Source organism: Lithobates pipiens, unplaced genomic scaffold, assembly GCF_037356315.1.
Source record: "Lithobates pipiens isolate NorthernLeopardFrog02 unplaced genomic scaffold, aLitPip1_a1.2 Scaffold_16, whole genome shotgun sequence".
In the NCBI taxonomy this organism is placed as follows: domain Eukaryota; kingdom Metazoa; phylum Chordata; class Amphibia; order Anura; family Ranidae; genus Lithobates; species Lithobates pipiens.
In genome coordinates, this window is record NW_027507748.1 from 560,984,813 (window position 1) to 561,007,127 (window position 22,315).

Here is a 22,315-nt window from a genome sequence, read left to right on the forward strand (position 1 = left end):
AGCAGCTGACAGAAGAGATACCTTCTAAGGGAAAACCTACTCTTTCCCTCCTCGTCAGATACCACTCCATAACACTGCTCTTACTCTCTCCCAATAAGCAGAGCTGTATCCCTGACTTATTCCCACACTGTGGGCATGCCAATTCTGTGTCAAAAGGGCTGTTCAAATCACAAGGGTTCAGCATACAATAGGAGTTGCCAGCCTCCCCAAGATTGCCACCTGGAGCCAATAATAGGAGACAAATTAGTCCTTAACGGTTTTCTGTCATCTTGGAGATCTATGTTTCAGATGGCATACTACCACAATCTGAGATCTAGCCTATAAACAATATGATAGCAATTAAACTAATATGACTTGTGACGCAATTAAACTAATATGACTGGCAGCAGAGACATGTATAAAGGACTACAGCACAAGCACATGTAATGCCGCATACACACGACCGGACTTTTTGACGGACTAGGTCCGACGGTCTTCCCGATGGACTTCCGAGGAGGTCCGATGGACTTTCTGAATGAAACGGACTTGGCCACACACGACCGGACTAAGTCCGTTTGAAAGTCCATTCCTTTTGAACGTGATGACGTAAACGGTACAAAACAAGGAAGTTCAATAGCCAGTAGCCAATAGCTGCCCTTGTGTCGTATTTGGTCCGTCGGACTAGAACACAGACGAATAGTTTCCTGATTTTTAGTCCCTTGCCTTGAGTCCATCGGATAGATTTGAAACATTTTTTATTGGTAGGTCCGCCAGACTACCTACTTTTATTGGTAGGTCCGCCGCCACTACAAGTGCACTTTGCACTTGTAGTGCAACATGGATTTGCCTTTCGTAAATAACCCCCATAGGGTATCTCCAGTACTGTATTACCCCTACTCAGAACATTTAAAAATGTTATTTTAAATTACTCCTGCATCTGACCATTGGTGAAGTGTTTCTTTGGCCAGGTTTTGGATAAAGTAGGAAGTAGTTATTGCCGTCTGTGTCCACACTGAGGATAGTTACCCGTTTTGTCCTTTTGTCCATTGTCACCAAAGCAGAAAAAAATAAGGGTGGGATAGACAGATAGAAAGACAGACAGACAGACAGGCAGACAGACAGACAGACAGATAGACAGACAGACAGACAGACAGACAGACAGACAGACAGACAGACAGACAGACAGACAGACAGACAGATAGATAGATAGATAGATAGATAGATAGATAGATAGATAGATAGATAGATAGATAGATAGATAGATAGATAGATAGATAGATAAGGGTAGTAGAGGACCGGGTGTGAATTGTGGATTAGATACTAAAATGTATCAGAAATGTTTCATAATAATCAATAGAGAAGAACTCCTGGAAGAATATCAGTCTACTGTACTAACTGGTTTGCATATAGGAGATTGATAATCTTGCAAAAGGAATTATGTTTAGTCACTTCCCCTGTGAACTCGTGAGACACTCTGATCCTGAATCATACCGGCTAACCTGGACAGCAGAGGGGTTTGTATGCAGCAGCTGTTCTGAACCCAAGAGAAATGAAAATAATACTGGTTCAGAGAGGAAGTGGACAACAGATGACTCAATGCAAAAAATGAATCAGAGTACCAGGAATGTAACATTCACTAACTTAGCTTGTCATGTAATCTGACGCTATTTTGCATGCAATTACCTCTTACAGGCAGAAAATGAGTTGTACTGTACGTTACAGGCACATTCTAACGAAAAAATTACTACTAATACAGATAAGATCGTTTTTACATTTCTCACCAATATGAATTATTCATTATGAAAAAAAAATATGGCCTGCCAATACATTGCTGGCTGTCAGAGGCCAGAGAACTAATGCCAGTACACATGAAAAGAATGACTTATTTCCCTCTGTTTTTGTGAGGGAATTCATAAAACATGACCTGTTTGGCACGTCACAGGACAGGTTGAAATACCTCAGGTTTAAAGCAAAAAGAAAAGCCAAAGTTCCCATGTAATTGTCAGGTAACTTGAGTCAAATAGTCCAGCATGATAGCCAAACCAAAAGCACTTTTAGAAGGAGAGGTCAGCACAAGCAGCAGCCATGTTCCTTTCATGACAGGTTTTATTTAATGACTTATATTTTTCCCACCTACCCCAACTTTGTTGCACCAGACTAGAGAGCACCCATGACCCATGTGACAGTACCAGGCAGTAAGTTTAATTGTGCTCTCTGAAAAATCACAGGTGGTTGGAGAGGAGTATCCAGCCGCTGCACACCTCACCCGGCCGCTCAAGCGTGGCCTTGATGGAGTGAGCTGAGGCTGCTTTATCTGATAACCATGTGGTTGGGTGAGGTGTGCGGCAGCTGGGACACTTCTCTTCATCTCCTCTGCGTACTTTGAATTAGGACAGACTCATCTCCAGACTGCATCCTCAATAAACCATGGTATCCACCTCACAGGACTTTGGTAGCCTGAGCGGGCCCCTAAGCAAAACCCAAAGTCCCAATCATAGATAGTTGTTGGCAAATTAAAGCGGTTGTATACCCGCAAACCAAAAAAACAAAAAACAAAGCAACAAAAAAAAAATAACCTGTAAGGGCAAAGGCATAATGAGCTAGTATACACCATGAAATACTTACCTTAGAACTAGGTCCCCGCATCGCATCCCGGTCAACGCAGAGGGAGCTGACATTTTCCCCTCTGTGTTTCATCCGGGTTCGCAGCTGGAGCCGTAATGGCGTCACTCCCGCGCATGCACACGGGAGTCCTCAGTTCTGCCAATGTCTGCCACGATACGTCAGACCTTTATCTGACCTGCACTGCGCCACTGACATCAGCGGCTGCATGTAGGGTGAATATCTTCTACATCATGTAGGTTTAGGAGATATTAATTTTACCTACAGATAAGCCTTATGATAGGCATACCTGTAGATATAAATTAAAAAAAAGGGGTATACAAGCACTTTAACTGATTCATCAACATGGAACAAAGTAGAACTCTTGTATATTTTTATTTTGGAAAAATTCGAGAAGTGTAAGTTGTAGGTAAACCTTAACCGCTTAAGGTCGGAAGAATGGCACGGCTGGGCACAAGCACGTACAGGTACGTTGCTCTTTAAGTGCTCTTTAAGTGCCCAGCCGTGGGTCACGAGTGCGCCACCGGCAGTGCACTCGCGACCTCGGTCCTGAGCTCCGTGACCCTGGCCACGGGACCCGATCGCCGCCAGTGTCCCGCGATCTGGTCACAGAGCAAAAGAACGAAGAGAGGCAAGTGTAAACAAACCTCTCCTCGTGCTTCCTACTGAGCCTGTCACTGATTGTCTGTTCCCTGTTATAGGGAAAGACGATCAGTGATGTCAGACGCCAAGTCACGCCCCCTACAGTTAAAAAAACACACATACACACTTAACCCCTACACTGCCCCCTAGTGGTTAACCCGTTCACTGCCAGTGACATTTTTACAGTAATCAGTGCATTTTGAATTGCACTGATTGCTGTATTAATGCCAATGGTCCTAAAAATGTGTCAAAATCGTCCGACGTGTCTGCCATAATGTCGCAGTCACAATAAAAATTGCTGATCGCCGCCATTACTAGTAAAAAAAAAAATATTAATAAAAATGGCACAAAACTATCCCCTATTTTGTAGACGCTATAACTTTTGCACAAACCAATCAATAAATGCTTATTGTGATTTTTTTTTACCAAAAATATGTAGAAGAATACATATCAGCCTAAACTGAGGAAAAAAAAAGTTTTTTTATATATTTTTGGGGGATATTTATTATAGCAAAATGTAAAAAATAATGCTTTTTTTCAAAATTGTCGCTCTTTTTTTGTTTATAGCGCAAAAAATAAAAACCGCAGGGGTGATCAAATACCACCAAAAAAAAGCTCTATTTGTGGGGAAAAAAAGGACGCCAATTTTGTTTCGGAGCCACGTCGCATGACTGCGCAATTGTCAGTTAAAGCGACGCAGTGCCGAATCGCAAAAAGGGGCTTGGTCCTTTAGCTGGAAAATGGGCTTAAGTGGTTAAAGTAGAACTATAGGCAAAACATTTTTTTCACTTTGGATAGAACAAAGGAGGGTTATAACCGCTGTTAGATTTTTTCCTGCCATCAGCGTCCAATTGCGGAGATTTCTCTTCCCATAACAAGCCAGGAAGTGAGGAGAAATCCCTGCAAATTAAAAGAATTCCTTGGAGCAATTAAGTAGTTTAGCAAGTAGTTTAGCAATTGAAGACTGAAGCCCCATACACACGATCAGATTTTCTGCTGATTTTTTCCTTCAGATTTACCAAAACCATATAATGTGAGGTCAAACTTTAGGAGTTTTAATTTGTATACAATCATGCAACCTTGCACTACATGGTTTTGGTAAATCTTAAGACAAAAATCAGCAGAAAATCTGATAGTGTGTATGGGGCTTGAGAAATCTGACAGCACTCAGTATACAACAAAATGTGTTGCCAGCCCACAGGAGGACTGAAAAGAGGAGTACATTTCTGGCAGATCAATTCTTCGAAACTTGTAAGGTCTTTACAGTGATTATACATAATATCATGTAAATAATATGCATGACCTATTTATATATATATATATATATATATATATATATATATATATATTTTTTTTTTTTTTTTTTTTTTTTTATGTTTTTCTCTGGCGTATGTTTTGAAACCTTTGGCAGGATTTTATGGCTACCTGTGTCCTCACTGAAAATATTTCCTTTTTTTCCTAGAAATACAAAGTTTAACAACTGTCATTAGAACAGGTGTTAATGGGAAAGCATCCAAGTGAGACAGCTGTTCCAATAACACCTTTCAAAGGTGGTATGTCCACTAATGTTCGAGGAAATATCTGCCTAATCAATAAACACTTTAGCAGCATTTATCCACATTATGGAAAGTAATATTCAGCACATATTCAGGGGCAGAGATGTAGGAACCCTGCCTTTTTTTTTTATTATTTTTATTTAGAATTTTCTTGGAAAGTAAGAATAGCAAGAGACATAGGTGGTGATGCAGTACAATACCACCAAAACAGATAGGCCACACAGGGCCAACAGTTAATACAAACCATGAACCTGTGTCCTGAAATAACTAAGACTACTACTACTACCGACTATTAGATACAACTAGCTAAACAAACCTCCTCCCACGCAAAATCCCTCAGACATACCTCAGATCTACAGGTGTGTAAGTACTGCGTTTTCTCATATTCAGATGTCAAAAGTAGGACATGAAGCAATCGCATAGTACATTAGAACAGAAAGGCAAAAGGATTACATACAGAAAAACAAATCCCCTCTGGGCATACAGAGAAAATCTAGATTAGTTAGATAAAGGACATAATAAAAGTTTCAACTTTCACTCAGTATTTACCATGTAGACATTTCTCCATCTGGCTCACAACACTTCATCTGCTTGGTTATAAAGTTAGTTTTAATGTAGAGCTGCAGTTGGAAATACCAGGCTAGGTATATAAATAAATGTAGTATATAGATGCTACCCTACAGTAGAAGAGGATGCTAATCGAGCCCACCACACCTTATTGAAATTTCTTAGTACATCCCCTTTAGATATATGTGGCCGATAAAATGGGATCATGAAGTTCACAAAACTCTTCCAACTAGACAATGTAGGGGCAACAGTTTTTTCTAATTCAAAAGAATGGCTTTATGGGCATAGAAAAGCAGGATATTGAGTAGTGTTCTGTGCCTCCACTAGACAAAGTGCCTCCACTAGACCAAGTTTTAGTTACAGGAACAGGTACAACTAGGACCTCTACAATGCAGTTAGTGACTTCCGTCCAGTAACCCTGGATCTGCGGGCAAGTCCAGAACATGGTCAAAATCAGCAGGGGAATAAATGCATCTAGGAACCCTGCCTTAAGCAATAGTGCCCATAATTAAGTTCTTTGTATGCTTGAAGAATAAAGGCTGTGGTTACCCTAAATAGTTTTTTTCTGTGTTTTGAAAAAGTTTCTGAATTCAGGTAATAATTACTTCTGCCTCACCACAATTAATGTGAGGAGCCAATCAAGAAATGGGGCATTCTTGATTTGTGTGCATTGGTTGAGTTATTAAATATGTTGGATTATTCTTACAGAGTGTTACTGGTGGTGTATGCCTGACCTGTCCTAGGCCTTTTGCTCAGATGTATGACTCTGCCCTACTGAAAGCAATAAAGCAATCCTTTGCAATTTAGAGGGAAGCACCCACAGAGCACCCACAAAACGCCAACAAACTGACTTGAAAGATCATAGCTATCCTGCGATTGTAGAATAGTCGTATAGACCAGTGTTTCTCAACTCCAGTCCTCAAGGCACCCCAACAGGTCATGTTTTCAGGATTTACCTCAGATGAAACGGCTGTGGTAATTACTAAGGCAGTGAAACTGATCACTGATCACCTGTGCAAAATAATGGAAGGCCTGAAAACATGACCTGTTGGGGTGCCTTCAGGACTGGAGTTGAGAAACACTGATATAGACAACAGAACCTTGGCTTTTAAAGGTCTTGTCCTGCCCTTTCATCCTAAGTGTGCTTACAGCCTCAAAGAAGTTGCTACATGTTTGAAGCTACTAAAGCTAATGTTCATAAGTAAGTGCTGTTTTGGATATCTTGTTCCCTCATCTTCTGTCCCATTAGTGCATCAGCCATAAAACTACAAAAAGAAAAGATTAAAATGACTTGCACCCATCTTCTTGTAACTGCCACATACCACAGATCCAGCCTTGAGAATGGAATGTGCCTGTGATAGGCTTGTGCAATTCGTTTCGTAACAAATCGAAATTCGGGCGATTTTTGCATCTTTCGGACATTCGGATGCATCCGAATGTCCAAATAAAAAAATAACGAATAACAACGAATACGAAAGAAATATAACGAATGAATTTGAATGCATTTGAATGAATTCGAATTAATTTGGTAATTCTTTAACCACTTCCCGACCGCCGCACGACGATGTACGTCGACAGAATGGCACGGGCAGGCATATTGGCGTACATGTACGTCCCTGCCTTCCCGCGGGTCGGGGGCCCGATCGGGCCCCCGCCCGGTGCCTGCGGCGGTCGGTATTCGTTCGGGAGCGATCCCGGACGAGGGGGCGGCCATTCATTCATGGCCACCCCCTCGCGATCGCTCCCGACGAATAGAAATCCTTCGTGACATCACTTCCTCTCCTGTAATGTAAACACAGGAGAGGAAGTGATGTATTCTCTCCTCCGTGTCGGTATTTTTCGTTCCGACACCGAGGAGAGAGGATCGGTGAGTTGCACCAACACGTCACTACACAGTAGAACATGCCAGGCACACTCACACCCCCCCGATCACCCCCCCCCAATTACCCCTGCCCCCCAGTCACAGTGACACCAATGTCATTTTTTTTTTTTTTTTTTTTGCATTGGTGTCATTTGTGACTGTAATAACTGTTAGGGCAGTTAGGGTTAGCCCCCTTTAGTTCTAATGTACCCCCCTAACCCCCCCAATAAAGGTTTAACCCCGTGATCACCCCCCGTCGCCAGTGTCACTAAGGCTGGGTTCACAATGCAGCGGTTTATGAGAACGAATGTGATTCGCACCGCACTGCAGTGCAAATCACATCCGATCTCTGTGCGATTCGAGTTCAGCCATACAGATAGTATGGCTGAATTCGCATCGCACCCGCCCCACCCGCCGCAACCCGCCGCAAACTCGCACGGGACCCTTTTTTTGGTCCGCAGCAGAATCGGATCGCATGGGTGTTCACACCATGCGATCCGAGTTTGCAGATCGCACTGCGATATGCGAACTGATCTGGGGGTGTCATTAACATTTCACTGACACTCCCAGCAGTTCGCATAGGGCAGTGTGAACTGCCGCCGGGAGGCATGCGATGCGGGAACCCGCCGCGGATTCGTGGCGTTCCCGCATCGCTCCAGTGTGAACCCAGCCTAATAAGCAATCGTTTTTCTGATCGCTGTATTAGTGTCACAGGTGACGCTAGTTAGGCAGGTAGGTATTTAGGTTCGCCGCAGCTTTTTATAGCGCCAGGGACCCCCATATACTACCGCATAAAGCCCCCTGATTGCCCCCTAGTTAACCCTTTCACCAGTGATCACCATATAACTGTTACAGGTGACGCTGGTTGGTTAGTTATTTTTTTATAGTTTCAGGGCACCCGCCATTTATTACCTAGTCTCACTAGTGTACCCCTAAATTTAGGGGTGTCTACTTTCCAAAATGGGGTCATTTGGGGGGGGGGGGGGTTTGTGCCATCTTGGCATTTTATGGCCTTCAAAACTGTAACGCCCTTAGAAAGCCTGAAGGCGGTGCTTGGTTTTCGGGGCCCCGTACGCGGCTAGGCTCCCAAAAAGTCCCACATATGTGGTATCCCCGTACTCAGGAGAAGCAGCAGAATTTATTTTGGGGTGTCATTTCACATATGCCCATGGCATGCGTGAGCAATATATCATTTAGTGACAACTTTGTGGAAAAAAAAAAAAAGTTTGTAATTTTCCCGCAACTTGTGGCAAAATATAAAATATTCCATGGACTCAACATGCCTCTCAGCAAATAGCTTGGGGTGTCTACTTTCTAAAATGGGGTCATTTGTGGGGGTTTTGTGCCATCTTGGCATTTTATGGCCTTCAAAACTGTAATAGGTAGTGAGAAGTGAACTCAAAAATTTACGCCCTTAGAAAGTCTGAAGGCGGTGCTTGGCTTTCGGGGCCCCGTACGCGGCTAGGCTCCCAAAAAATCCCACATATGTGGTATCCCCGTACTCAGGAGAAGCAGCAGAATTTATTTTGGGGTGTCATTTCACATATACCCATAGCATGTGTGAGCAATATATCATTTAGTGACAACTTTGTGTAAAAAAAAAAAAAAATTTTTTTTTTGTCATTATTCAATCGCTTGAGGCAAAAAAAAAAAATATTCAATGGGCTCAACATGCCACTTATCAATTTCCTTAGGGGGTCTACTTTCCAAAATGGGGTCATTTGGGGGGGTTTTGTACTGCCCTGACATTTTAGCACCTCAAGAAATGAGATAGGCAGTCGTAAACTAAAAGCTGCGTAAATTCCAGAAAACGTACCTTAGTTTGTAGATGTGACAACTTTTGCGCAAACCAATAAATATACAATTATTGACTTTTTTTTTACCAACGACATGTGGCTGAATACATTTTGGCCTAAATGTATGACTAAAATTGAGTTTATTGGATTTTTCTAATAACAAAAAGTAGAAAATATCATTTTTTTTCAAAATTTGCGGTCTTTTTACGTTTATATCGCAAAAAATAAAAATCGCAGAGGCAATCAAATACCATCAAAAGAAAGCTCTATTTGTGGGAAGAAAAGGATGCAAATTTTGTTTGAGTACAACATTGCATGACCGCGCAATTACCAGTTAAAGCAGCGCAGTGCCAAATTGTAAAAAGACCTCTGGTCATTGACCAGCAAAATGGTCCGGTCTGAAAGTGGTTAAAGATCTAATGAAACAAAAGGTCAGCTCCAAGTAAATCTTATAGTCCAATCAGCTAATTAATTTTGTGTCGGAGGTTGGATTACTGGCAAAGTGCTTTCCTGAGAACTGAGTTAGAAGGGTGTTGTATTGTATTTGAGCCGAGGAGAAGAGACGTTGTCATTGTGTGTGTTAAAAGATTCAATAAACAAACAACTTTCCAAACTATGAATCATTATCACGAATGTCTATACATACATAAATAGCGAATTTCAACGAATACGAACAAATGAATTAGACACTCCGAATAATAACGAATTATCCAAAAACATATTAACGTAACATAACGAATATAACAGAACAAAATTATGTATTTTACGAATGACAACGAACCAAAACTAAACTAAATTTTCTGTTGCGCACAAGTCTAGCCTGGGATGTTTTACTTTTGTAAATTAACTGGGGCACTCATAGGGTATACTTATTAGGTGACTTTGGATCATATGACCTTGACCCAATAGCGTTTTATGTGTTGTGGCAAAATGTATGTTCAAATGTAAATTTTTTTGCTTTAATTAAAGGTATTATAACACATATTGATATTTTAAAATGCAATAATTGTATCATTAAGGAATTGTGTATTAAACTTTAATAATACAAATTCAGAGATGAGTCTTAAATTAATAGATGTCTGAATTGCAGAAAGGAAAAAAAGTCATCAACACACTAAGGATTCCTCAAAATGGTCCAAAGCTTTATTCCGTGGTCACATGATGAAATATACATATTTATCATGTGACCACGGAATAAAGCTTTGGACCCTTTTGAGTAATTGTTGGTGTGCTGATGACATTTCTTCACTTTGATTATCCAGTTTCCACCATGTAGTCATTACAGCACTCAGCATCACAGAAGCTGGGTGCGGTCAAGGCGGTTTTCTTGAATGTGTGCATGGGGAACATTGCGTTTTGATTTACAGAAGGGTCCCCTTGTTGCCATGTCCAGAGTGGCATCTCATGAAAGCACCTAGACAACTGAGAGAAATGCATCAAATGTTCATTGGCCAGTCATCAAATAGACAAATAAGGGCACATATGCCAAAAACTTGCAGCTACTGGCTTTCCAGTATGCTCATTCAACAGAAGCCAGTTTTATATATATGGTAGCCTGAAGAGTGGCGTATACAGCAAGCTTTTGCAAGCATGTATTGTAACACTTTTGGCAAGCTTGAACAGCTTTGTTAAGTGGAACTAAGCGTATCGCTTCTATAACAGTCTGGATCCCTCGCTGGCACTGGCATCTTCTCCCTGGGTGCTGGTCTTTGGTTATCTCAATTGGCCAGAGCAGAATGATGTAAATCCTGTGCATGCGCAAGAGTCAGTCATCCTTGTACACAGGGACCTCTGTCAGTGATGTAAGCTGAGAAGGGCATGTGCAGACGAATGGGAGAAGGCTGACGTCATCTAGCCTTCTTAGTGCTCTGGAAGGATCCCAACAATAATATCAGAATCCACCCAAAAGCTTGGCTGGAAGCTGGCTCAGCCTCTCAGCATGCCATTGAGAGCCCGAGCCTGCTGCTCCTGCACCCCCCATATTAGAGCTTACATTCTGTGGGTAAATGGAGCAGGTTTCTAGTAAAAGAAAAGAGTATAAGCTCCTTAGAGGAGAATGTAAGTGAACTTGTTTCTTTATCTTACACAATCTTAAACCTGAAAATAACACATTTATCTTATTGCCATCAAAAAATCTTATTTCAATGCAACAGTACAGAATACAGCTGCAAAGGGGAACTGTGTGACTGCACTATTCAGTTAAAGTGAAACTGCAGTGTATTTTCAGTGGTTACACCTTGTTAGTTATTACAGAAACACTTACCTGAAAGTAGTTTTTGATGTGGTTTTTTCATTTAATTTTCTCGTCATTTCTTTTTTTTTTTTTTGTAATTCACATGCACATTTGTATATTATGTTATTATGTAATTATAATAAATGTGAGACTGAAAGGCATTAGATATTAGCTACTTAAAGAATGAGATCTGAATCCTGAGTTAATTAGAGGAATAAGTAAAATCTATGCCTGGAATAAGATTATATAGTTGTTGGACTATGTACAGTCAGGGCTTTTATATGCCTGGCATATATATAGTATACTGTCTCATACTGTGTAACGCCTCCATGAACCTAGGAAAGGCACTATAAGCTACTTGAAAAATGAAATATGAACCCCAAGGTTGTTGGAGGAGTAAATATAATCTCTGTCTGGCATAGGATTATATAGCTGTAAGAATACTGTATATACACCTAGGGATGGAATGGGAAAAAAATTGGCATACATAGTGTACTGTCTCATATTTGTGAACATAATTAATGTTTGGTAGCCCAAAGGAAAAATAATATTTATGTATTGGCTCCACTACATCAATACTGCAGGCTAATTGTACAATGTATAGATATAGGGCAGCACAGTGGCTAAGTAGTTCCGCCTCGCAGCACTAGGGTCGTTGGCTTGAATCCCAACCATGACACTACCTGCCTGGAGTTTGCATGTTCTCCCTGTGCCTGCATGGGTTTTCTCCCTCACTCCAAAGACATGCTGGTGGGTTAATCACTTGCCTACTGGGCACCTTCACCCCCTTACTGCCCAGGCCAATTTTTTAGCTTTCAACGCTCACACTTTGAATGACAATTTTGTGGTCGTGCAACACTGTATCCAAACAAAATATTTATCATTTTATGAGACAGATAGAGCTTTATTTTGTTGGTATTTAATCACCACTGGGTTTTTTATCTTAACAAATGAAAAAAGGCCGAAACTTTTTTTTTTGTAAAAAAGGTTTTTCTTAGCTTCTGTTATAAAATGTTGTAAATAAGTAATTTTCTCCTTCACTGATGTGTGCTGACGTGGCTGCACTGATGGGCGCTGATAAGGTAGTACTGATGAGGCTGCACTGATATGCGGCACTGATAGGTGGCACTGATGGGCACTGATAGGCGGCAATGATAGGCACCACTAATAAGTGGCACTGATTGGCACTTACAGGCATCACTGATGGGCACAGATTGGCATAACTGGTGGGCACTGTTGGGCACAGATTGGCAGCACTGGTGGGCACTGTTGGGGCTGCAGTGGTAATCAGGACACTAATGATCAGTGTCCTGATTGCCAGTGCAGATGTCCCCTGTGTGGATTTGCTGGTTTTCAGCTCTACTGTCAAGAAAGGAGGATTTCCGAAAATCAGCAAATCCTGTTTACATCCGTGATTGTGATTGGAGACAGCTGATCACATGGTAAAGAGCCTCAGTGATTGACTCTTTACCTTGATCTGTGATCAGCTGCGTCCGAAGGACACAACGATCACAGATCACTGCCGATGCGTGCCACAGGGGGTGCACATGCAGCTCGAGCACGGGAGGATGTCAAATGATGGCCTCCCAGCAAAGTGTGGGTGCGCTGTAGCCGTCATTCAGCTATAGTGCAGTGGCAAACGGGTTGATTGGCTCCTAATATGTGTATGCATGAATATGAGTTAGAGACTTTAGATTGTATGCTCCTTGAGGGACTGACGTGAATGTACAATATATGCAGTATGTAAAGCGCTGTGGGAAGTGATGGTGCTGTATAAGCACCTGTAATAAATAAATTGTCAGAGCAGTTTTGACTGAGGATGAGCAGTCTATATAAGCTAACACAAGCCTGCACTGCAAGCCTCGACTCACCGGTCATTCTGGCAAATGCCAGATGGCCATGCCTGTACCTCATTCAGAAATTCAACAGCTGACTTGAGTGTGAAGTATAACACCCGTGTGTTCATTCGGTGTCCATCCTGTTCACATACGCCAGCCTGGGAGGCTCTGGCTGTTGCACAACATCCTCAATATTCTTGCAGAGCCAGGTGGCTGGGTGGGAAAAGTCTGTTTCCGATTTTAATGGAAAGGTCTGAGAAGCCCAAGAAGAACTCAGAAGCGCTTGTGTAGAACCTAACAGACTGCCAAGGGGATTTTCATTCTAAAAACAACTTATCATAAGTATAAAAGAGAGAATGTCATTTCCGGCTTGTGATACAAGATGCATTCTGGTAGCATGAGAATACATCTGAGTTATTCAGCAGCTGGGAGGAACTAGCCCTCGGATCTAAATTAATATCACCTGTGCATATGGTTATAATGACTTCTCATTTCTAGACTCCCTGTGGGACATCTGTGGGCGGCTTGTTTTATACATGTTTATTTAGAAATACCACCATCCGGCTGAGTCATGTTTCTGAAAAACTTTTCATTTATTGACTTGATTCAGAGATAGTTTCCCTTGAAAAAAAAAAATGGGGGCATTTTTGTAAATGAGGGACTGATGATTGTGTGCCTGTGTTTGCTGTCAGTTCATTGACATGTGCCAGAGGCGAATCATTTTACAAGACAACTAAGGCAGGACGTGGTAGATGTCCCGGTGGCCTAGCTAGTAGCTACAACCATCACTTGCAATAAATCAATGTAACGGGTCAAAACTAAGCACCTGCCTGTCACTTCAGAGAAGAGAATGCATTTGTAGGCAGTTGTTGTCTGATGGGGTCATGTCAGCTTATAAGAGGGCAACTTCTCTGTACCTAAGCTGCTACATTAGCCAAGTCCTCATTTTGTAATTTATCTTTAATGCCACATACATATGAGCTGAATGTCCAACAGAAAAAGTCAGACTTTTTCCAACTGGGGCGGGTGGGCATCGGCGGTAAAACTGCGCTATTTTTAGCTGCACTTTACCTGCGCTATTCGGCCACTAGCAGGGCGCTTTTAACCCCTGTTATCAGCTAAAAAAGGGTTAAAAGCGCCCCTGCAGCGGCACTTTGCCGGCAGTTTGGCGGCGCTGCCCCATTGATTTCAATGAGCAGGGGGGCTTTAGCAGCGGTGTATACACCACTCCTACAGCGCTGCAAAGATGCGCACCGCTCCGCTCCATTGGGAAAGCCCTCCGGCTTTCACACTGGAGAGACAGGAGAGGTTCTTCACAGGTGCTATTTTTAGCGTTGTAACGCCTGTAAAGCGTCTCAGTGTGAAAGTGACCTAAACTTTTCATTGTGTTGTTTTTAATGAAACTGCTTATTCTCAAACTGTCATTAGAAGATCAGTAACGATCTGAAAATCACGAATCAACGATCACCAAACTTCTACTAACACAAAATTAGCAGAAGGGGCCCAAAGGGTGGCCCCTCGAGAATTTAACTTCCTCTTTATACTCTCATAGTACTTTCGTGTTTTCTAAATGACAATTTGCGGATGGTTAGTATGCTAGACAAAATCCTGCACACGCACTTTTGACAAAAATCAGACGCTCGTAAGACAACCGAACCATGTGTACGAGGCTTAAGGCTAAAATCCAGTGACTCAACTGTGCAAGCAATATAGGGCTCCATACAAAAAGCGGTATCTTACCGCATCCAAGTATGCGGTAAAATACTGCACAGCGTTTTTCAAAAAGTTTTTTGGCATTCGCGTAAAAAACACTACTAAAATGCATTATTGCCAGTAGAAAATACCGCGTTGTTAAGGAGCAGGAAGCCACTGGTGTTCTTAACAACCAGTAACTGTAATGGTTGTTAAGGAGTGGGTGGCAGCCGCATCCTTAAGAACTGATGAGTCATCAGCTGTCAGCATGTTTCCTCGCTGACAGCTGAATGTAAAAAAAATAATTACTGACAATGAAAAATGGCCCTTTAGGTCTGGTATGGATCTTGAGGGGAACCCCCACTCCAAAATTGAAAAAAAAAATGGCATGTGGTCGCCCCCAAAATCAATACCAGATACCAGACCCTTATGTAAGCATGCAGTCCAGCAGGTCAGGAAAGGGGGGGGATGAGCGAGTACTACCTCCAGACCATACCAGGCCACATGCCCTTAACAATGCTTTGCCTCCCCCAAAGAACCTTGTCCCCATGTTGACAACAACAAGGGGGGCCCCCCTGGGGAAAAGGTGCTTTGGGGGGCAGAATCGTGCCCCAAAGCACCCCCAAAGGTTGAGGGTATTCAGCCTGGTATGGTTTGGGGGGGTGCTCACTCACCCCCCCCTTTCCTGACCTGCCAGGCTGTATGCTCCGATAAGGGTCTGGTATGGATTTTGGGGAGACCCTGTGCCATTTTTTTTTTTCAGTTATTAACCACTTGTCGACCGAGCCATAGCCGAAAGATGGCTACTTGCTCTCGCATGCCCCCTGGGGGGTCTGTTGGGTCCAGAAGACCCGGCGCATCACGGATCGCGGTGAACGGCCGCTGGGAGCAATCACTTGTAAACAAACAAACCTTCCGATCGGTACAGTGTGAGGGGAGAGAGGGAGAGATGGCAGTAGCGCTGTGGGCTGGATGTGTAGTGCCCACAGTGCTGCTCAGTGCCAATAATCTGCAGTACTCTGCCCATACTGTGCAGTAATCTTCCAAAACCCTGCAACACTGTGCAATACTCTGCCAATACTCTGCAACACTGCAAAACTCTGCCAATACTCTGCAACACTGCAATACTCTGCAATACTCAGCAATATTCTGCAAATACTCGCCAATACTCGCCAATACTCGCCAATACTCGCCAATACTCTTTTTTTTACCAAATTTTCAGTCTTTTTTGATTTATAGCGCAAAAAATAAAAAACCCAGCAGTGATTAAATGCCAGCAAAAGAAAACTCTATTTGTTTGAAAAAAAAGACAAAAATTTCATATAGGTACAGTGTTGCATGACTGAGTAATTGTCATTCAAAATGTGTGAGCACCGAAAGATGAAAATTGGTCTGGTTAGGAAGGGGGTTTAAGTGCCCTGTGGTCAAGGGGTTAAAGCAGTATTGAACCCAAAACCAAAAAGTTCATATATAGCAGCTTAACCTCCCTGGCGGTATGATTAGTTCTGATTTTAGGTGCTGAAAGCGGTACAATTATTTAGCATGGAAATTTGGCGCTTTATATTGTAGATCTGCAATTCTTAGGAATAACTCTCTTAGGCTGGGTTCACACTGCTGCGGGGGGAGATCCGGATGTGATTCGCACCGCAAATCACATCCGATCTCCGTAGCGATGCGAGTTCAGCCATACAGATAGTATGGCTGAATTCGCATCGCTCCCGCAGCAAACTCGCACGGGACCCTTTTTTTGGTCCGCAACAGAATCGGATCGCATGGGGGTTCACACCATGCGATCCGATTCCTGTGCGAGTCGGCAGATCGCACTGCGATATGCAGACGGATCTGGGGGTGTCATTAACATATCATTGACACTCGCAGCCGTCCGCATAGGGCAGTGTGAACTGCCGGCGGGAGTAATGCGATGCGGGAAAACGCCGCGGATTCGCGGCGTTCCCGCATCGCAGCGGTGTGAACCCGGCCTTAAATCTGTTCAAACCAGAGTCTAGCAGACATCCCGGGTATGATAAAATTTATAATATAATAAATAATGATAATAAATAATAAAAATTATTCAATAATGTAATCAAATCCAAAAACACAGAAATTTGCTTATTTGCAGAATTGTCGCTGTCATTAGATTTAGTGTTTGATGACGAATTTCCCCACAAATCGCTATCGCTCAATTCTGCAAGTGATTCTAATTTATTATCGCTGTTTTCTAGTTGGTCTAAAATCACTTTTGACATAAAGGGACACTTTTTGGTTGCTATGGACAATCTCCAAATTCCAGGCAGAAAAAAACAGTATTAATAATATAAAAGTGCATGCAGGGCACTGGACAGACCACTAGGGACAAAGGGGGTGTGTATTTTTTTTATACAGTACTGTAATCTGTAAGATCACAGTACTGTGTGTGTTTTGTGTGTTTTTACTTTTTTGAATTTGGCGCCGATCTCCGCTCCCGTGCGTCGTAATGTCGCAGGGAACGGAGCTCAGCGGCACTCGGGCACTGTGTGAATCGAGCGGAGGACAGCTCGATCACACATCGTGGAGGACATCGCTGGATCCAGGGGACAAGGTAAGTAACATCTGCCTGTGTCCTCCCTGTATCCAGCGATGCGATCCCGAGTCTGGCTCGGGGCTACCGCTCATGGTACTGAAATCCCAGCCCGAGCCAGACTCGGGATCACCGCTAGGGAGGTTAACCACTTAAGCCCCGGACCATTTGGCTGGCCAAAGACCAGAGCACTTTTTGCGATTCGGCACTTGTCGTTTTAACTGACAATTGCGCAGTTGTGCGATGTGGCCCCCAAACAAAATTGACGTCCTCTTTTTCCCACAAATAGAGCTTTCTTTTGGTGCTATTTTATCACCTATGCGGTTTTTATTTTTTGCGCTATAAACAAAAAAATAGCGTCAATTTTGAAAAAACGCTTTTTTTAAATTTTGCTATAATAAATATCCCCAAAAAATATATAAAAAACATTTTTTTCCTCAGTTTACGTGTTTAGGCCTATACGTATTCTTCTATATATTTTTGGTAACAAAAATCGCATTAAGCGTTTATTGATTGGTTTGCAAATGTTATAGCGTCTACAAAATAGGGGATAGTTTTATGGCATTTTTATTAATTTTTTTTTTTTGTTAGTAATGGCGGTGATCAGCGATTTTTATAGTGACTGCAACATTATGGCGGACAGATCGGAACACTTTTGGCGTGATTTTGGGACCATTCACATTTATACAGCGATCAGTGCAATTAAAAATGCATTGATTACTATGTAAATGTGACTGGCAGTGAAGGGGTTAACCACTAGGTGGCCCTGTATGGATTAAATGTGCCCTAGGGAATGATTCTAACTGTGGGGGTGGGGGCTGTGTGTGACACAACACTGATCACCGCTCCCGATTACAGGGAGCTGTGATCAGTGACAATGTCACTAGGCAGAATGGGGAAATGCTTGTCTACATTAGCATTTCCCCATTCTTCCCCTTTGCAAGATGATCGCGGGTTTCCGCTGTCCGCAGAACCTGCGATCGTGCTCACGAAGCTCCCGGTGGCGCTCTTGCACCCGCAACCCGCCTCTTAAAGGGCAACGTACAGGTTCGTGTTTCTGCCTGTACATGCCCTTCTGCCACAGTATATCTGCGTGAGGCGGTCAGGAAGCGGTTAACAATCCTTAGATATGGTGGCGGCTTTCGTTTTATGTTTTTTTCCTTTATTTTCACATAGTGATCCGGCCAGTAACACACTTCCTGTCTTAGGGTGGCTCCTCTCCATCTACGAAGGAGCATCCACACTTGGACAGCAGCACTGTGTAGAGAGGGTAGTGTTAGATGGCTAGTAGATTTCCATGGACTTTATATAAGTGACTAACAATTGATATCCTAACTTTAGCTAACACTTTTTAAGCAGTTTTAAAAATATATATATTTTTTTCCTAAAACCTGGGTTCACACTTGTGCAATGTAGACCCCGCATGTGATTCGCACAGGAATCACACTACATTCCTGTGCACATCATATGCGATGTCTGTGCGGTACAATTTCAACCCTACATTTTGTACGGCTGAAATCGCATCGCATCTGCACCCCAATGGGGCAGAACTTTTTGTTCCCCTGTACCTGAATCGCATCACATGGGTGTTCACACCCATGCAATACGATTCTGGCAATCGCACTGCGTTTTGCGATCTGTTTCAGGGTATTGTTAAGACAACTAGGACACCTGCACCATATCACATGCACACCATGTGATTGCAATGCGATGCAGGAAACGTACAGATTCACTGCGTTTCCCACAACGAATATGTGTGAAACAGGGCTGAGAGATAAAGGTTTTACAAAAATAAAAAATCACCATCGCAAGCACAACTGTCAATGTTTGACAGTGTTTGTCTCAACACTCTAACTTCCACTTTTGCTGGACAGCTTGGTCTGTTAAAGCACATTTAAAAATAACAGACTTATTTCTCTATTGCACAGCAAAGACAGTGAAGGGCATATGTGCGGCAAGAATGATCCCTGCTTCAGTAGAAATTATTATTGGTGATAGTTAATATAACATCAGTCATAGTATAATGAATCATAAATCAGTCTTTTACCACTTTATAAATATGTCCAATTATGTGAAAAGGCACAAAACAACACGCATCTGAGCCCCTGTACACACGGTCGGACATTCCAACAACAAAATCCGTCTGATTTTTTCAGACGGATTTTGTCCGAAACTGGTGTTGCATACACACGGTCGGACAAAGTTGTCGGAAAATCCAATCGTTCGGAACGTGATGATGTTCGTTCGTTACGATAGAACTACGTTCAGGCTAGTAGCCAATAGCTTTGGTCTAGGAATTTTATCCGAGCATGCGTGGTACTTTGTCCGACTGGAATTCTCTACAAACAATCGGACTAAGTCCGATCGGATCATGTTGTCTGAAAATTTTATATCCAGCTCTCAAACTTTGTTTGTCCAGTGCGTTTTTTTTCTGCATCAAAAACGCATGGGAAGTAGGTTATATGTTTTATTAATGGCATAGTTCATACCAAAGCTTGCAGTTCCAGTGTGTTCCAGAAAAAAAAAAAGAGAACATGCTGCATTTTTCCTGCACTGGAATGCTGTAAAAAGTATAAAAAAAAGCAATGGAACGTACATGTCCTTATTTTAGGTTAAAAAAAAGGGGGGGGCACTGGAACAAATTAGTCAAAAACACGCATGCAGAAAAGCATCCGTAATGTGTTTCTATGGTGTGAACAGGCCCTTAATGAAGTAATGAAGTTTCCCGGTATGACAGTATTGTTGTTCTCTGATGCCACCTACAGGTAGAATGTTGTATGAGCATTGTTGGAACCCATAAAGCTGCGTATGGCTCTCAGCTGTTCATGCTATACATACTCCCTGGCAGTGGTGGTGCGTCCATAAGGGGCGCACGGGCACCGCCCCCCTCTCTCCAGCTACCCCTCTTTCACCACTAGATAGATTAATGCATTGCATGAATCTATCTATGGCCACTGCTTCCACCCCATATTCAGGTGCCCGGCCCCTTTTCGGGCACCTGAATTACAGAGGCGGGTTATTTTTTTGGACCACCTAATTAGAGCCATAGGCTCTGCTTGGCGCTCACAGCTCACTCATCTGTGTTAGAAAAGCGAATTAATATTCACTTTCCTAACACTGAATCACCTCTCCGCCAATCAGGTGCCCGGGTCTGTTACCCATCACTTGATTGGCTGAATCAACAGGTGCTGTGATTGGATGCCTATCAGATGTCCAATGATAGGAGAGGACAGGAGGTGTGGACGGGAGAAGACATCAAAGACATGGAGGAAACCGCTCATCACCGCCACCCGCTGATAGCACAGTGGCTGCGTTTGATGGCACAGTGGCTGCGTTTGATGGGCACAGTGGCGGCACTTCATGGGCACAGTGGCTGCATCTGAAGGTACAGTGAGGCTGCAATTGATGGGTTTTTTTCTAGTCTGTTTGCACCCCCCCCCCCCAAAATTTTTGAGCACCAGCCACCACTGTTCCCTGGACCAGTTAACAGGAGTTCATTATCTGTTGCAATATTTGCTGCAGCCACAAGACTACGGAGCAAAAGAGAGGCGTTCTATTGCGTATCATGTCATCAGCATGACTTATTTATGATTATTAGGGCTGTTACTGATTGAAATTTTTGTGTTCGATTAATCGGTATTTTTTTTTAAATCAATTAAACAGCTAATTTCGATTAATTATAACGCACATACAGATCCAACTACTTTTAGCTGATTTCCTTGCATTGCAACTCTGCATTAGTCAATTGTAAATGTGGTATACACTATATACAATCAACCGACACTAGTTAGTTTCCACAATCCATGACTTAACTTCACAGTTCACACAAATACATTTTAAATTCAAACTGTAGCACTGACGTAAGTCATTTTTTTTCCACAGTAACGTGACAATCACTCCACCTCCGGTCTAACTAATCACTCTCACCTTATGGCATGGACCCCTGTGCAAACAGGTGGTCATGCAAGCGGATATCAAAAGGGTTAACACGAACCATAAACTTCTCTCACATCTCCTTAGATCTCAGCAAGGACGCCAGGTCACGGGTAGAAAGAAAAGATCTAAGTGCTCACCGCTTAAGTATAAGACTTAGTTGTGTTTAAACATGAACTACTCACATAAAGATGATAAAAACACAGCATGTAAAGCCGACAATTTTGTTAGTTCCGTAGGGCAGCAGCGGGTGACGTTATGTGTAGGTCCTCCCCCGTACACATTACGTTCATTCAGAACTTCGATGTCACCGGACTACTCCCCCTTCCCTTCGTTAGCAGATGTAGGCACTTGGGGAAGGGGGGCGGAGTCCAGTGACGTCAATGTCTGTGACGTCACCGGATCTCCGACGGCAACTCCCTGAAAACCCGGAAGCCAGCGGAGAGGGTCACCCACTGTATACAGAACACGGAAATGTAATTAGTTTAGTAAATATAAACTGATAAATGCCTTTTCTCATCATCAGTATATATCATTTTCCTTTGACTGTCCTATGAGGCTGCGTGACCGCTGACCCTCTCTCTGGACAGTGCTGATTGGCCCTGTGCTGATCAAATGCAAAAAAAAACCTCTCTAGCAATACACACCAAACTGAGCATGTGCAGAGTGCCCCCAGAGCCCTGTAGTATCACAAGATAGATAGGGGACTGAAGAATCAGAGAAGACAGGATCAAACAGCCTTTTTGCACAATGCGCAGGATTCCACAGTGAGTATAACAAGCATACAATACTGCATATACAGACTGATTTTACTGTTGTGGGATTAGTAACTTTTTGAAATCAGTCATTTAAAAAAAAGCAGTGGACAATTCTTGAGACAGATGCACAAAATAAAACAATATGCATTTAGGCATAATACATAGTCATATGAAACAACACTCATAACTTAATGCTTTTTCACAGAGGCTGAGGGAACAAAGGCTAACAGATACTCTGAATAAAGCACCCCCCCCCCCTGCTCAGCGGCCTCCTGTTCTCC

At 42.7% G+C, this 22,315-nt stretch overlaps 1 protein-coding gene across 7 annotated transcripts in view; it reads right to left on the reverse strand.

The window, feature by feature from the left end:
- Positions 1 to 22,315, reverse strand: part of ARHGAP9 (Rho GTPase activating protein 9) — a 171,478-nt gene that overhangs the window by 2,142 nt on the left and 147,021 nt on the right. The gene's annotated exons all lie outside the window — the stretch shown is intronic.